The 19,162-nt window shown below is 32.8% G+C and overlaps 1 pseudogene; it reads left to right on the forward strand.

Moving 5' to 3' along the window:
• Positions 1 to 358: 358 nt before the first annotated feature.
• LOC129799823 (sodium channel protein Nach-like) lies at positions 359 to 15,143 on the forward strand (annotated as a pseudogene).
• The last annotated feature ends 4,019 nt before the right edge of the window (positions 15,144 to 19,162 follow it).

Raw genomic sequence — 19,162 nt, forward strand, 5'->3', positions numbered from 1 at the left:
TAATTTTCCATGTTAATCAAATTTCCAGTCATTTAGGGAAACAAGAAATACTTCCCAGAGAACACAAAATTTTCCATTTTCATCCATAAAACTGATGAAGCGAGAGAATGAGAAGCAGAGAAAATCCAATTTAGCCACAGTTATAAGTTGCGGTATGAATTTGTGGGAGGTCAGAAAAATATTTTTATAGTTCTGGTAGAACGTGTAGTGTCTGCTTCTACGTTGTCCTATCTGGCCCTTTCTGCTGGAAGTGATAAAAGTTGAAGGAGAGTGCTGTGTCATGTTTCCCCATGAGTATAACAGTCATCATAAATTGCCGAAGAGGTATATAACAAGAAACAATGCGAAAGCTCACGGCATGTCTCAATTATCAACTCCAATTGAGGACAACTACATTTCACAAGAGCTTCAGAAATTCCTTAAGAAATCATCGCTGCATTGCTATCACTACCTCATGGAGCCAGAAAGGAGTCGTCTGGAATTGTGAGTCCTACATTCCTGACATTGCTGAACTTTCACATTCTCCAGTTCTCTCTAAGAAATATTTGCATGGTGCAGTCCAAAATTCAAAGATTATTTCAATTCATCTGAAGTTAATGCTTAAAATTTTTATTACAAAACTTAATTAAAAACAAAAGAATTTATTTGAAACAACAAAATTCTACAACCGAAATAAGGTTGTATATTATATAATATCATTGTAGGGAGAAGTAGGGTTCTTTTGAATTGGGGCACCTTTGAAATAGAGCTTTTTTCTTTTATTTTTAAAAAGGAATATGCCTTATCTCATAATGTAATTTAGCTTCAGAATTGGTTTATGGAGCTAAATCCCATCACGGTCGGACACAGCTCTTATTTTAAAAGTACGCTATTGGAAAGGTATCAAAGGTTTCCCACTCCTCCCTATTCAATGAAATATGAAATTCCGAATTGATTTTAAATTTACCTGCAAAAAAATTTTTTTTTTTTTCAAATTAAGTACTAATACTGCTTAGGTTAATATAAAGAATCTACTGTGGATTTTGAAAACATAAAATACTTGGTTCAGTGGCGCTTCTCGACTGACAAGATATCTCAATACTTTTAAAATTCAATTGTAAGTTTTCAAAATTCGATATTTTCCGAGATTTAAATATTTACCTTAGAAGTCACTTAATATTCGAAAAGTAGATTTGCATACCCGCAGGAGAGTTTTTTTCGATTAAGTCCACCGTAAAACGAATTCTGCGCCGAGTACAGAGTCAACCAAAGGTTCAACTGTGCAAAAGAAATTAATTATAAATAGCACTTTTTAGCAGGAGTTCAACAATAAATTATTAATTTTATTAAAATTATTTTAATAATTTTTTTCTGATGAGTAACAATAAAACTTTTTAAATTTTCCGCTTCACAAAACAGTATAAATTACGGAGTATTTCAAAAATTATATCACTAATTGGCTTCCAATGATAGACAGAATAGCATAATTGTGTGTACATAATCCTATCAGGTGCATAATCTCGAAGTACATAATCCAGGGATCCCCTGTACTACTTGTTAAAATTAATTTAATTCAATTCGGAATTCCTGTAGTATTCAAATGAATTCATCTTGAGTTCAATTAATCAAGACATAATAAAATAAAGTGCATTAAAAAAATTGGTATTTTGGAGTTATCACAACCTGGTTAGAAGCCCACGTCTGTTGATCCTGCCCACTTCAGGAAGAAGTCTGTCAAAAAATTCAAGAATAAAAATAAAGTAGTAAAAGTGTGCCAAATTTCGGCACAATTGCAAATAAGCACCAAAGTCCTTAGTTTAAAATGTAATATTGTAAATCCGGGGTGTTTGAATAAGTTTGTCTAGGTAGCAATTTGACCTCTAACGTACAATTTTAATTTGACAGTTTGATTTCAAACGGTTCTTGCTAACCTCTGTTGCAAATGCATATTGAAATTTCTTCTTATTCTTTTTCAGGAGGGTTGTTTAGAACCATGTAAAGTATAGTTTATCATCTTTGTTTCTTTTTAATCAGTTTCTAAAATATTTAAAAATACAGATATTGCTTTGGGTAATATTTCGGACAATTTGAGTGGAATTTCGGCCACTTTGAGCGGAATTTCGACCAATTTGTGACCATCTTGTGTAAAACAACGGATTGAAAATTTCAAAACATATATAGCTAGAAATTGGAAAAGAACTAAAATAAACATTTTTTTTTTGGAAGCAAAAGATATGGCCAAAATAGTAAACAGCACCTCACTGGAGAGACGCTCACAAAATGTGTATCTTTTTTACACGAAATATGTGATCCAGCTGAGAAATATTAATCGGAATCTAACGAATCCGATGATCTGTCATAATTTTTGATGATGAAATGGTGATCGATATATTTTATGTATAACTCTTTCCATGTTGAATTTTCTATAACACAATTTTAGTTAAAATTATACCCAATTTAACGATTTTTGTGTTATTACGGTCTATAAAGAATAAATATTTAAAAGAAAAAATAATTGAATTATCGAAGTAATTAATTTAGTTACTTGGCCGAAGTTACACTCAAACTAGTCGATATTGAATAAATAATATAATAAATAATAATGCTGGCATAACATTCCCTATAGGAACTAGGCCTTCCCGCAAGGGGATTTCTAGACACGCATTGTTCTTTTTCCTTATACGGAATGATATTGTTAGTCCCATTCCCATGTCCCATATAATCAAGCAGTGATACTCAATATTTCAGATTCAAACACATTAATTTAATGTCAGAAAAATTCCTGATGGTAAACATTTAATGCTGGCCACAATATGGCATAGTTCTTCTAGGGTAGACGGGGGTATTATCGATTAGTTAAGGAAATGATCAATTCTAACAGACAAAAAAGACCATATATACATTCGTATTTTTGAAGTGCAAACTTGTTATAGTCAATCTTGCAGATGTCCTCTACAAGATCGACCACTCACATTCTTGATATATTTATTTCGGAGTGGTTTAAAACACGAAAAGCTTTTCACAGTGCATAGGCATGTAATATCGATCAGCTGATTTTATTATCGATCAATCGATGCTTGTAATATCGATCAAGGAAAAAATGGGTTTTGCACATACCATCAGGGAATGCGAATATGTATTTTATATTTTCCGATAAAATAAAATAAAAAATAGATAATTCAAATACTTAGCTTTAATTTCTAAAGCAGAGGCGTGCAAGAAACGGTGGAAACCGAATAAACGTCAAATGAAACATGTACGTCAATGGTCAAAACGCTACCAGAACAAACTTATTTTAACGTTTATCGGTTTCAACGGTTCTTGCACACCTCTGTTCTAAAGGGAACAATCAAAATAATTTAGTACACCACAACATTGTTTGGAATTTTCAACTTCCAGCACAACATTTGCACATTATCTAGAAGTTGATCCTTGGTAATTGGATGATCCACAGTAGCCCGTGAAAAGACCCAAGCTTCCAGCGATTCCTCGTGTTCTCTTGAAAGGACTGCAGAAACGCCGATACGTCTTTCTTCCGGACTGGTTTCCTTCATCTTCCCATACAGTGTTCCGTACGCCTCATCGTATATCCGAGCTGCCTCTTTTTATCCATCAATTGGAAGAGAAGTCGATATTACAAGCATCGCTTGATCGATATTAGGAGCGTTTTGCTAATACCAGCGTCTACCCTATATATACATCGGATATAAGATATATCAGATACGTAAATTTCAGGAAATAATTCAAATCAATATTATACCACAATTGAAATTTATTCATTTCCCATTCTTTGAGCCCCAAGCAATAGTAATCGAAGTTCAATATTCTAAATTCTCTAGTGCATGCTTAAAATCAATATTATAATTTTCAGCTGGTTTTGGGCTATAATTCACACCTTTATTATCGTCATGTGCGCTATAATTGGTCACAGCAGTTGGAATAGATTCACATCTAATCCCCTTGTGACATCACTGCATGACACTCACTATCCCATTGAAAAAGTGCCCTTTCCTGCAGTTTCCGTCTGCAATAACAACAGAATCTCCAGGCAAGCAGCTTTTGACTTCGCCAAAGAATTGTAAAAAAATATATATTATGAATAAAAAAGCTATCTGTAATCTCTGTACTGTAACAGTTCATGTTTTTTTTTAAATCACAGAGCTGGAGTGGATCCATATAGACGGGATGTAGAATTCTTTTTCGAAAAACTTCGACTTCTGGGCAAGCTTCACGATTATGATGTAGACGGAAGATCAGATTTCCTGTCTTTTCATGCTATATTGGAAAAACTCACATTCACCAATGATTCTGTAAGCTTCAATATAATGGAAATAATTCAAAGGGTATGTTTTTTTTTCCAATCTCATCCTCTCTGATTTCTCATCATTACTTATGCCTTATATTTTCTAGTTGACTCCACAGTGCTCACAAATCCTCCTGAAGTGCCTTTGGTTGGGTCAGGAAGAACCCTGTATGAATCTCTTCTCCTTCAGGCGCACTCAATATGGTTTTTGCTGCACCTTCAACTACATTCGAAAAGACAATTCTGAGGAGTGAGTGTTATTACATGTAATTGAGACGTGAATTTATGTGCTGCTCCCTAAGCAAAAAGTCTCATTTGCGTGGTTTCTAGCCCAGAGAGAAAAGTTTACTACACCGATAACAAGGACTGGGATATGGGATTACTGCTCACATTAAATGCATCCTTAGATGACTACTACTATCCTTTGTTCAATTTGGAAGGCTTCATAGTCACTGTTTTTGGCAATGACGAATACCCTGACCCATCCGCTGGATATGTTTCAGAGATCCTTATTTCACCAGGACATGAGAACTATCTGAAAGTGGAAGCTTACTCAACATTTGCTGAGAGAAATGTTGCAAATTATGCTGTAGATACGGTAAGAGTAATTTGCTTGCAAAGATAGCTAAAATATTGAATAACTCTCATTTTATATTCCTATTGAAATCAAAACCAAAATGAATATTTACTCTTATAATATCTGAGAGGATATTTAGAATTCTAGTTTTGAAAATAGGAGCAGAGATACAGCACTAATTTAACTACAATGAAAGCCTAAGATATCTGTATAAATACAAAATAATGCTTGAAAATTATCGATTATTAATTTGAAACTTGAAAAAGTTTATGAGCTAAAAACCGAATAATAATCTAGCTGTGAAATATAATACTGACATTTTTACAGTAAGGATTTAATTTCTCATTTAAAGTATTATAAATTACTAAAGAAGGAATAAATTCAGTCAATTGCCTTTAATAGGAAACAAAATTTGTTATATAGCACTAAGAAAAATTTTCAACAATGAAAATTTAAGTTAAACCATGCAGCAAAATCTTGTGTCTGAGGTGAGCTTTTCATACAAACTTATTCTCTAATTAATATTCCAGGAGAGCTTTATAAACTTCAACCTCTCTATCACTTCCACTCACCGTCGGGTAGAGGAAAGTAAAACAGTTAACAGTTAAAAGTTAGACTTTACAAACTATATTTTTAAGATTAAATTAATATTTAGAAACTGAACTTTACATTTTCACATAAAAAAAAACTAAATGAACCCTCTAATAAGAAGCCCAATGGGTTCTCATGGGTACCATAAGAAATCTCACATTTACTGTGATAATAAAGATTTATATATATATATATATATATATATATATATTATTTAAAATAACCTTGGTCCAATTGGTGATAGTGTTACTAACATTTCATACAAAGGGAAATTTGAATACACGCAGTAAATGTTAATTAAAACGGTATATTTAAAGTATTAGAACGGTAAAATATCTTTTTTCTAAGAAACAAGTCTTAGAGTTACATATATTCACAAATCACAGTTTAATTAATTAAACAATTAAATAAAACATACATCGAAGGCCAAAAGCAGGGTTGGCAGAATTTTTACATTTTACATCATTTTTTACATAGTAAAAAAAGCCTTTAACATACATGTGCTACATTTTTGACATTTAAAGTTAAAATGTAAAAAATGTAAAATTGATTGATACCCATCAAATGGGTCCCGGTCAAAATCCCGAACGCCAAAATCCCGAAAGCCAAAATCCCGAACGCCAAAATCCCGAATGGGCCAAAATCCCCAAAGCCAAAATCTCGAATTCTTAAAAGTGTCACAGCTACTTCCACGATTGTATCCACGCTTGCTGGAGGCAAAGGGAAATCTTCTGAGTGTCTTAGGAAATTATCCTAAACATTTTCCTCCATATAATTTCATCATTTTCAGGATTTTTAAAATTCGGGATTTTGGCTTTCGGGATTTTGGCTTTGGGATTGTGGCTGCCACCGCCATCAAATATCAAGTTCATTTTTTTTAATTTTTTACTCAATCAAAGTAAAATATTTTGCGGCTTTTTGCTGTAAAGCTTGTCGTCTAAAATACATGATGAAATTTACTGGCAATCCTAATTCAAATTTTCTACTACCCGGTTGAACCAATATAATAGTAAACATCTAAACGATTAATAATTTTGAACTTCTATATCTACATGCTCAGGGAGTTTTCCAATTGTTCTGTGGTTCCTGCTAATCAACAATATTGTAAAAATCATTGAAATTAAGATTTCTTTCCTGCTCTCCTCATAACGATAATTTTTTTTACGGAATTTTGCTATATACCTTGTCCAAGAGATTACATTCCAGAAAACAATGTTCATGAAGAGGATCAGTGTCTCCTTGCTAACCATTGTGCTTTGTTTATTAAAATGAGACTAACGTATTAAACAAAAATTCACACAGAAATTATGATATTATATCGATTTTTAATAAAATTTGCACAGAATCCGAGTAAAAACGACCTAAATTGCTAAACGTTTCGTTCGAAAGCTGTGAGGATTTTATACTCAATTTTAATCGTTTTGTGCTGCAACTGTGCGCTCTTTATTTGCAATTTTAACCTTTTATCAATTTTAACCACAAAGTCCTTAATTTTTCCTGCCCTCCTGGAGTTTTGATTGGCTTTTTCAATACACAAAAACAGCTAAATAATTCTTAATAACTCTTCAATTTGAAGCACTTTCTTAGTTTGAATTTCTGGACAAATGATAATCAATAATGTAGACAATATATAATATCACTGTATTCCATTTACATTGCAATTATTGCAAATGTTGCAAATATACTAAATCGCAAGTTCTTTTATGTGTCATTATATCAAAGTCTATTATATTACTAGGATATTATTAAAAAAATATTTTTTTTTAGATTTTAAAAATTAATTGATCAAGTCATACTATTTCCCTATTTGCGAATAGTGGAAAAAATTGTATTTTTGTATCTCATTGTTTTTTCATGTTTACTAATAATATTAATTTTGGTTCTTATTATACGTTAAGGGTAAAAAATCAACATGTTGAGGATTTAATACAGACAACATTCTGAAATACTTATTTGTGGAAGAAGAACGATTAATTAGGAAATATAGTAACGTTATTTTACCACAGAGTATGTTCTATCTATATGTACAAAATCATTGACTAAATTCAAATCAATAGGTTTTCATAACAAACTTTTGTTCATGGCTTTCCCAAGAATGTTTTCTTGATATTCTTCGTAAACAATATCAATATTGATATTGCTTACAAGAAAATTTTTAAAAGATTCAAAAATGCCTAATTTTTCTTTTTTACATTTTACATATTTTTTACATGTAAAATGTAAAAAAATATTTTTTACTATGTAAAGGCACAACTCTGGCCAAAAATCGATAACATTCGGGCTTCAGACCGAATGCCAAGCTTTATAGAACAACTTTTTTTTATTTCTTATCAGTCAAGCTTTTTTGGAAAATTTTTGACTTAGTAATACGTATTTACTAAGAATTACGTAATTAGTAATACGTATTACTAACACTAAATACGTATTACTAAGAAACGATCCATTAGATTGCGAAAAAGCAATTTAATTGTTACTATTCAGGATTTCGAGACCTATATAAACTGGGCTAAATCTTACGTCTGACGACTAAAGGTCTTCAGATTTCAGTTTGGCCGTTAGTTCTTTTACAAGTTTTTGTAGACAAAAAGATTTTTCAAAGATGTTCGTGAAAGACAAATCAATTACGGCTACTTTACTTATTCATTACCGATTGAGAGCGGTCCAGTCGAATTGAGAATTTCAAGGGCGTTTCTAAAATAATCCAAATTTGAGCAAAGTTGTTTCAAATTGATTCAGTAAAAATTTCGAAAATTAAAATCCCGAAAACCCTAAATCCCAAACACTAAAATCCTGAAAGCCAAAATCCCGAAAACTTTAAAAATGTTTATATCTACTTACACGATTGTACCCCCACTTGCTGGAGGCAAAAATAATATATTTTGGGAAAGTATTCCGCTTCCAGACATTATCCTCCCTTTAAAATCCCTTTTGGGACCCTGACTTCTTCCCTTTTCGAGATTTTGTCCGTTCGAAAGTTTTGGGATTTTGACGTTCGGAGTTTTGGCTTTCGAGATTTTGAGCCATTCAGGACTTCAACCTAATCGGGAGTTTGACAAATTTTGGCTACTCGGGATTGTGACTTTTCGGGATTTGAGATTTCGATCTACTCGGGATTTTACAGATTTTAGCTTTCTAGATTTCAACCAATTCGGAATTTTGTCTGCTCGGGATTTAGGCTTTTCGGGATTTTGGCATTCGGATTTTAGCCAGCATCAGTTTAAAAATAGACATTTCAGAGTAGTTTAACTTTGCCTTTGGAAACTCAACTAAATTCTATGTCGAACAGTTTTTCTGTCATAGATGTCTATGTACGAAATATTCACCTTGAGTATTTCTAATAGATATTTGAATTTTGAAAATAAAAAAATGCTCCAAAAAATAGTTTTAAAAATAAACCAAAAACATGTTCCTTGGTCGATTGGTGGTTGATTAATGGAAGAAGGAAAAAACTGTCCTTGAGTGTATATAGATTTATTTGTGAATCACCAAGGGCAAGAAATTGACATCTTTAACCGTATGCGCTGCAAGCCGGTAACCTTTAGGTCAAAGGCGTGCAAGAACAGTTGAAATCGAATAAACGTCAAATGAAACATGTACGTCATGTTCGTCAATGGTCAAAACGCTACCATAACAAACTAATTTGACGTTTATTCGGTTTCAACGGTTCTTGCACACCTCTGCTTTAGGTTCTCTCTCTCTCTTTTTAAGTTTAAGTTGTATTACATAGATGAAAGAGTAATATGGAAGTTATTACACCAATTTTAGGCCCATTTAAATTAATTGCCCTTTAAATGCGTTCAAAAGTGCTTTTCAATAAGTTAAATTGTTAAATTATTAATAATTTAGTGATAAGAAATCGGACTTGGTTCCCAAAATGAATTGAATCATGCATGATTTTCAGTTAAATTTATAGTGTTGCTAATTAAAATTTGAATTATTTATTCTATTTAAGTTCATTTAAAACAATTTTCAATGGTCAAGTTCTGCTTATAATTACATACTCTTATTGAAATCTTAGAAATTTAAGTAATGAGAGTCAAAAATGACGCTTTTGAACGTATGTTACTAACAATTAAATTGAGTCCTTTTAAAACTTAAATACGTAAAACTTGTCTTAATATTAGATAACCAATTAAAATCCAACATTTGATATCAAAAGAAATAGGTATTTAAAGTTTCAGACAATCTTACTCACATTTTAGTTTACGATAAGTACTTTCTATAAACAGTTGAGATAATCATATACACTCGCTCAGTCCTAAATGAAATTTGTCTTCGAAGTACCTGTCTGGCATTATTTTGTAAAATATTCACAATTTTTCATTTTCTTCCATTAATTCTGGGGAAAAAAAACATCTTCAGGAATTTTTACTTTCTTTTAGCCCCTGAAAAGGAAATCCAAGCTCTTTCATTGCTTTATGAATATGAATATTTAATGTTACTCCGCTTGATAACTTCTCCCTTCATATCCATCCATAATATGCTACTGAGAGAAAGCATTTACTGAGATAATTGATTAGGTCTCTTTACTCATATTTTTGAGATTTAATATAAACCACCCCTTCTCTAGAGAGGATGCCTTTTTGACGACGAGGCCAAAATGAAGATGGATGTTGCGTATTCCCGAGCAGATTGTGTGGTGAATTGCAGGATAAAGAGTGTCATACGACTTTGCGAATGTGTCCCATTCTTCTTCCCACATACTGAGAGTCTTTTGGATGGGACTCATTGTCGGGTTTGTGACCTACAGGATATACCATGCTTGGAGAAGTACAAGAGTAAGTGATATTGGACATTCTCCTTCTCATTATGAAATTTTCATTAATTTAATGATAATAGCTTTAAGATTTTTTTTTCTGGAAGATGTGCCAAGATATATATTTGAAAGCTCATTTCTTTGATGGCAAGTTCAGCCCTTGGCAGAACCCGCATAAGAGAGTGTATTAATGCACAAAAGGAGTTGGAGAATCGATGACAAGGGAAACGAATAACAATGATTTCCCTTGACAATTGAAAACAGAACTTCATCGATTTCCCAAAAGACTTCACCAAAAGCTCGCGCATTATTGTTTTGTCGCTTTACATTCGACCTCTGCATACATTACAATCTTCTCTGTTTGCATATTTTGCTTGCCTAATTCACAAAATTGCGTTTAACAGCTGTTCTCGTCTCTTTTTCCATAGTCAAATGGGCAACAGTTGTTAATCAATATTCTGGAATTACGAAGTATGACATGAGAGAAGTCGAAGAGTCCCTTCACTGTCCAGATTGTCTACCCAAATGTTCCGACACCAAGTATAAAGTTATTACCGTCAGTTTGCCTCTGCAGAAACAATTTAAAAACGCTTCTGGACTTTTGTAAGTAGAACTATTACATTAAAATCCTAATAAAAGTGAGAAAAGATTAATTGTGAAATCCCTATTAAATTGTTTAACACTAAACCTATCGACGGTTTTTGTTGGTTTTTCCTAGCGCGCTCGGTCAAATGACAGACCACGGTAGGAGGGATATACTGAACAAATTTTTCTTGCAAAAGTTGAAAAAATTAAAATTTAAACACTGAAAATTATGAGTCCCGATCAAAATCTCGAAAGCCAAAATCCCGAAAGACAAAATCCCGAATTGATCAAAATCGAATACCAAAATCCCGAATTCTTAAAAGCGTTATAGTTACTCCCACGATTACATCCGCGCTTGCTGGAGGAAAAGGTAAATTTTCTGTGTCTTGGGAAATTATTCTACACATTACACTCCATATAATTTCATCTCTTTGAGGATTTCGAACATTCGGGATTGTGGTTTTCGGGATTTTGGCCTTTTCGGGATTTTGGCATTCGGGATTTTGGCATTCCGGATTTTGGCTGTCTCAAGAAAAATATTAGATGCATATTTAAACAAATATCATAAAGTTTGATAGCAACATTGTACCGTTTAAATATGTGTTGATTTTAAAAAGTTTATAAACCGGTCAATTTAACCGGTATTGGTAGGTTTAGTGTTCAACTCAAAGTTATAGCACTATACATATGTGTTGTGTCTATCTCTTAAATTTTGAGTTATCTATAGACTCAGGGGTATTAAATGAATCAAGTGGAAGGGAACTCGCTTTCTGATGCATGTATCATTGGTTCGAGTCTCCTTTAGGTCACTAGGAATTTTTAAGGGTATTAAAGGTATTACCATTGCAAAATGTGACCTTACCTAAGTCACCTGAAAAGTGACCTTGATTCCACGTGCCTTGAGACTGACAATTCTACTCTCCTGTATCAGAAAATTAAAAATGAATGTCCCAAACTACCGCTTGCGGTACAGCCTCGAAATTTTATGAAGTAGGGGAGACTGGGGCAAAAAGTCACAAATCGAAAAATTCAAAACTCAATATCTTCCAAGGAAAAAAGATAGCGGCTCAAATTTTTTTCTAGCCTCCATAGACCTTCTTCAATGTCGTAAGTTTCTTAGAATTCGAACAAAGAATTTAGAAAATATAAAATAACGAAATTTTTAGCCCTATTTTTGAAATATTTTCCTTACAACAGATATCAATTTTGACCTACTTATTTTTTCAAAATTGATGCACTGGTGAATATTTTCTAAATAATTTCAATTTTCATTGATTTTTCGAGGTATAGAGCAAAAAGTAGCAAAAAAAACGAAGCAATTTCTGATGTCTCACGGCGAAAAGAAACGTCATTTTCATGTCTCGCCGCTTGTTGTTTGCATTGGTCAAACGATTTGCAGTCTTTTGTGTGCTTTTTTTTCTAAAATAACTTGAAAAGCGCTTTTCTCGTTTTCTCACTCTTCTCGCAGAGAAAACGGTGTTTTACAAAGGCGTAGATGAATAAATTTTCTATGAAAATGTTTCCTCTAGGTATTTTTTCAAATTTACGAAAGCCCGTAATGAAGCGAATCAAAATATGATAATACCACCCAATGTCTGGTACTATTTGCCCCAGCATTTTTGAGAATAGTCACAAAATTACCTCTTAGGAATTGGCTCGATAAACGTATTTCCTTACAAAATAGAGAAAAATTACTTTCACAAAGTTGTAAAGCGGTAAATTTCATATAAAACTGCGCTAATTAGAAATTTTTGAAGCGCTCGAGTAGCTTGTAAAAAATAAAATATCCGTTTTGTGACTTTTTGCCCCAGTCTCTCCTATTGTGCAGTGCGTACCATTACCATAAGGTAACTATGCAGAACTCAAAATTTTTTTCTGTATTCGTTTTATTTAAATATTTTCTGCAAAATACATTGAATTGAATTATTTTACAACTGATTATTGTAATTTTTTTCAACGGCTCTCCCATATTTCCATTGAAGAAATGCTGATTTTTATAGTTTTCCAGCAGTGTATCATTACCATAAGGTCACAATAGGCACATTTTCTACAATATATTTTTTTAATGAATTTTTCGATAAAATACTTTGATTTAGGTAATTTGATTTGAAAAATAGGTTCAATATTTTTGACAGCGCAACATCTTTTTTAAATTTTAATTGAGAAAATATCAATTTTACATGTTTTTGATCGTATAACTACGATAATGTCAAAAAAATCTTTTGTAATATTATTAAGCGAGACAATTTTTATGCAAATCTTTAAAATTAGTGATTCCAGCGTTTTTCTGAAGTATTTCAAGAATGCGATTAGACATACTATTAAATTTTCGATGAACTTATGTTCATTTGTGTTGGCAAATATCGGCGTTAATATGGCAAACAAGAATCCCCCAAATATTTTCGGTATTTAACCGGTTTATTACAGATGCCGACCGATGCACCCGGTTTCGAAATTTTAATACCTGTCAAAAAACTAATTTAACCAAATCGGTTGAAAAATGGGCCCTCCAAAGTGGTTGACCGTTGACCTTCAATAATTCAAAATGTCGAATTTTCCCGCCATTTTGAAGTTCGCCTCGACTATTTCTAAAACATATCCGAAAACCTTTGAAAATGCTTGGGCAATTTTGAGAAAAACCAAACAAAAACATGGTTTTGCTGGGGATGGAGGGGAGTAGGTCGGGAAGAAAGAAACGTTTGGGGATATTGTTTTTTTTTAATGGGGGTCATCGGAGCCCGAAAGTTGATATCTTTGACCGTTTAACCCATTCAGTCAATGTACCAGAAATTCTCAAGATAGAATGTTCATATTTTGGGATTAGTTTCCTACAGATTCCCCCTGTCGCTGTGATTCTTATAAGTGCGATGGTATGCAAAACGTTCCAAAGGACTTCTACAAGCATTTAGGGGAAACTGGGGCACCACCAAACACGGGGTACCATCAAAGACTAATTTTTATTTCTAAACTACTTGGACTATCTCTACCATTCCTTCAGTGGATAAGCATCCCTATAGTGCCTATAAATTCCTATCGGTATTATCCAGTGATATCCAATATCCGATTAAAAAATCGCAGTGTTTGGTGGTACCCCGTGTTTGGTGGTGCCCCAGTTTCCCCTAAATACTGTTTATTATATTTATAAAGGGCACTTTATAAATTTTTAAACACTTTTGTCTTATAAAATTATCATTTCATTTCTTGGGATATTTCGAAATCGTAATCAATAAAAAATCTCACTTTATAAAGCCAATAAATATAATATAAATTTTCAATCAAGATGGAAACTTTTGATTGTAAATTTCTCTTGAAATCAAATTGCAAATCATCTGATAGGAAACAAGTTCACAATAAAAACTTTTAAGCTTTCGTCTTCTCTCTGTATTTTCAAAACTTTTTTTTATGCACTTTATCTCTACTTTGTTCGTATTTCAGAAATGGAATCAGCGACGTTTCATCAATTTCCACGGTGAAAATTTATTTTGGTTCAGCAGAGGCATGGGTGTATCGTCAGGATGTTGCACTGTATTGGTTCCAAATATTTAGTGAGTCTGGAAAATTGAATATTGCTTCTCGATTTTACATAAATTTGCATTGAATGAATTTTATAAGGTTTCCTTGGTGGAATAATTGGATTGATGTCGGGATTCTCCATCATAAGTATATTTGAAGGAATCTGGTTTCTACTCGGAGTGCTTTTTCACATTATGAAATGCAAGATTAAAGCATTGCTATCATCAAAGAAGTCTCCAGAGCCTCTGCAATCGCTATTTTGTAATGACTTTTCCTCGTGTGCATACTTGATGGAAGTTTTGTGATACATGAAATGTTAATAAAGCCCAAAATTATTTTTCTTTGATGTTGGAAGCTTTTATTGCTGTGGTTCGAGTGTGTTCCTCTTGAGTTACAAAAGCATACCCTATCATCAATATGTGATTTCCCAGGGTACATACACTAAGGGCTAGGACATCTTCAACCAGAAATGGTATTTCAATGAAAATTTTCCTCTATACAATTACTCAACAACTCCTGTTCCAGCACAAATGACTGAAAATTCAGACAATTCCCAAATTCTAAATGGAATACCAAAATGATAGAAAACGCCAATACCAATTTCAATCGTACTACGAAGAATATTTAGTGAATTTCCATTGCATAGCACAGATGGTGGGTATGCAAATACCCCATTTGCATACCCACCATCTGTGCTATGCAATGGAAATTCACTAAATATTCTTCGTAGTACGATTGAAATTGGTATTGGCGTTTTCTATCATTTTGGTATTCCATTTAGAATTTGGGAATTGTCTGAATTTTCAGTCATTTGTGCTGGAACAGGAGTTGTTGAGTAATTGTATAGAGGAAAATTTTCATTGAAATACCATTTCTGGTTGAAGATGTCCTAGCCCTTAGTGTATGTACCCTGGGAAATCACATATTGATGATAGGGTATGCTTTTGTAACTCAAGAGGAACACACTCGAACCACAGCAATAAAAGCTTCCAACATCAAAGAAAAATAATTTTGGGCTTTATTAACATTTCATGTATCACAAAACTTCCATCAAGTATGCACACGAGGAAAAGTCATTACAAAATAGCGATTGCAGAGGTTTTTCCTTGAATATCTGAAGAGGTGCTTGTATTGTGAAAGAAAGATTTTGCTCTTGAACCCCCGCAATTGAAGTTACATCGAGAGCATATACCTTTCGATATGATTATAATAGTTGAGTTTGTGTGATAAAATCTTTTGTGGTCATTACTGTTGAAATTTCAACCGTAATTTACAGAGAAAAAAAGAAAAGTTCCCCACATAATTAGAATTTACGAGATATGCACTTTCTTCGCAAATGAGACACAGACGACAAAAAAAATATATTCATACTCACAATGCTGAAAGATTGAAAGAATCGACCACAAAAGATTTTATCACACAAACTCAACTATTATAATCATATCGAAAGGTATATGCTCTCGATGTAACTTCAATTGCGGGGGTTCAAGAGCAAAATCTTTCTTTCACAATACAAGCACCTCTTCAGATATTCAAGGAAAAACCTCTGCAATCGCTATTTTGTAATGACTTTTCCTCGTGTGCATACTTGATGGAAGTTTTGTGATACATGAAATGTTAATAAAGCCCAAAATTATTTTTCTTTGATGTTGGAAGCTTTTATTGCTGTGGTTCGAGTGTGTTCCTCTTGAGTTACAAAAGCATACCCTATCATCAATATGTGATTTCCCAGGGTACATACACTAAGGGCTAGGACATCTTCAACCAGAAATGGTATTTCAATGAAAATTTTCCTCTATACAATTACTCAACAACTCCTGTTCCAGCACAAATGACTGAAAATTCAGACAATTCCCAAATTCTAAATGGAATACCAAAATGATAGAAAACGCCAATACCAATTTCAATCGTACTACGAAGAATATTTAGTGAATTTCCATTGCATAGCACAGATGGTGGGTATGCAAATGGGGTATTTGCAATTCATTCAATAAATGAATTTTTATTTATTCAATCGATTTAAACATAAATGAAAGAGAACTGAAAGAAAATGTGAACATTTTTGTTGATGTTATTTCGAGCGCCATAAATTCCTAACTAATTGACTTTTCACTCATGTAGTTGGTGGTTGGATACATTTGAAAAACAAAAATTATAAAAAAAAAACATATTTACTTGAAGTGTTTTGACTTTATTACGAACTAAGACTCCTTTTAAAAGAGAATTTCTAGTGATTGAAAGTAAAATTCTGGGTATACTTGCATTTTAAAGCGGATCAAAATTTCCAATTGAGCCAATATGTGTCGAGATTACCTTTTATAAAATAGTAAAGTTGAAATTGTTATTGGGTATTGTTGTTCTTTAATAGTAAGGGAAAGCCTGTATGTTTGAAACACGGGTTGTTTGAGGCGCGCTGGATTATTCTTTTATTATTTAAAAAAAAATGTGACGAAAACACAAATCGAGTTATTTTAACAAAGTCCTTGTCCTAGCTGTATACAAAATTTCAAGATAATTCTCTGAGTTTTGGAACCAATACCTTAAAGTCAAAACATAAAAAAATCTCTGAAACATACCGGCTCCATCCTATACCAATCTAACTAATAGTCAATTTAAATCGATACGATCTCGAAAACAAGACCAAGATAGAATAAAATGCAAAAGCAAAGCAATTTCCAATAAAATCATAATCATCTCTGTAATGTATTGGAATACTGATTGCTAAGGTTCGTCGGGATTTATATAAACCCTATCAATGATATCAGGGCTCTCTCAAAATGTGGCTGTCCAGAATACAATAATCTCAATTCTATCTTCTGATTAATATCAATCTCTTTTGAAAAACAAAATATAGGGAATGTTTCTTATCACTGTAAAACTTCTAATACAAAAGATCCAAACGCAACAACAAAAGGATCAATCAAATGAAGGCCAAAAACAGACATCTCTCACCATATGTTCTCTTGAATTTTGAATACACAAACGCTAGAGCCAACGCATAAGAAAAGCTACAACCGTTATGTAAAGCCTGTAGGGGAAACTGGGGCACCACCAAACATGGGGTACCACCAAACACTGCGATTTTGTAATCGGATATTGGATACCAGAGGATATGACCTATAGGAATTTTTAAACACTATAGGGATGCTTGTCCACTGAAGAAATGGTCGAGATATTCCAAGTAGTTTAGAAATAAAAATTAGTGTTTGGTACTACCCCGTGTTTGGTAATGCCCAGTTTCCTATATACGAAAAATTTTGGCCAACGCTTGACATGAAGTCAATCGCAGTAGGCTTTGGATTTTTTTTTCTTTCTTCAATGTCGTTTGAAGAGAATTTAATGATCTTTCTTTTGGTGAAATTCTTGTAAAAAATATTGATTTTTGACTAATTAATTGCAAAAACATTGAGAGCATGAAAAGATTTAAAGTTGACAAATCTTAAGAATCCAAATGCGAGTTATGCTGCGATCGCGAAATTTAGCTTGGAAGTGAGCCGCTCCACCGATCGGAAGATAATAAATCAATTCAAGAAATTCAAGACTGTTGCTCAGAAGCCAGGAGGAAGTAGACGAAAGCCTGGGATTTCGTGCGTGATTTTGGCAAAAAAAATGGGAATATCTTGGAGCTTAATTCATAAAATCAAGGGTAGGAATAATTTGATAACCTAGAAAGCCGAAAATGCGCTATATCAGACCGACAAACAGCATCAAAGAGCTAAAACAAGTTCGCAGAAACCCAATGATCATCTTTTCAAAGAATTCTAAAGCTGTGCGAAAGATATTCAACCCGTCTTCAACTCCGGAAGATTGAGAAATATTGGGGAGTTTTAAAGACAAATCTCAGGACAAAGGATCAAACAGCCGAAATGAAGGGAAGAAGTCCATAAATTAAGGGAATTAAGAAGAAGGAGCGAGAATTCGGCAAGAAGCAAATAAATTAAAAAAAAACCAAAATCCTATAAAAATCTCAATAAAATTATATTTCTGAAAATACATTTTTTTAATGTATAGGGGAAACTGGGGGCAAAACTTGTCAAAACGCAAAAAAATTCTTTCACGAGCTCTGAGAAAACTTAAACGTTTTATAATGAGCATTAATATATTATATAATGGAACTGGTGTGATGAGTTGATTATAAAAATTCCGGTGATCACCAGTGAGAATTTCTTCACCTCAAGACTAAAAACACCTTTTTAATCTTGCCCATTTTTTTTGTTTTTTTTTTTTTATCTTGCCCAGAGCTTTCGGTCCGGATATGGACCTTCTTCAGTGGCTATAAAGGATATTTTATTATATTAACATTTATATTATATACAAGGTCGTTATTTGGTGCTCACCGGAATTTTTATAATGAGCATATTCTTATAGGAAATTTACTGCTCTACAACATTCCAGAAGACTATTTTCCTCTATTTCGAAAGAAATGTGATTTTCGAATCATTTTGTAAAAGTCGATTTTGTGGAGATTCTCAAAATTGCTGGGGCAAATTTTGTCAGTCTTCGGATAATTTGTGACGTTTTACTCTCGCAAACGTTAAAAATATCATATAGACATATTTTTATAGGAAATTTATTCCTCTCCAACTTTGTCGAAGATAATTTTTCTCTATTTTAACGAGAAATGTGCTTAAATTAAGCTAATCAGTATAGATATTTTCTGTAAGACAAATATTCCAAAAATAGGGCTTAAAATTTCATTATTTTTTATTTTACATAATCCTTCCTCGAATCCCATGAAACTTTGTAAGTTTAAGAAGGTTCATGAAGGCTATCTATAATAAAAATTTCTAGCCTCAGTCTCTTTTATTTTAGAAAATAGTGAATATTGAAATTTTCGTTTTGACAAATTTTGTCCCAG

Source organism: Phlebotomus papatasi, chromosome 1 (assembly GCF_024763615.1).
Source record: "Phlebotomus papatasi isolate M1 chromosome 1, Ppap_2.1, whole genome shotgun sequence".
Taxonomy (NCBI): domain Eukaryota; kingdom Metazoa; phylum Arthropoda; class Insecta; order Diptera; family Psychodidae; genus Phlebotomus; species Phlebotomus papatasi.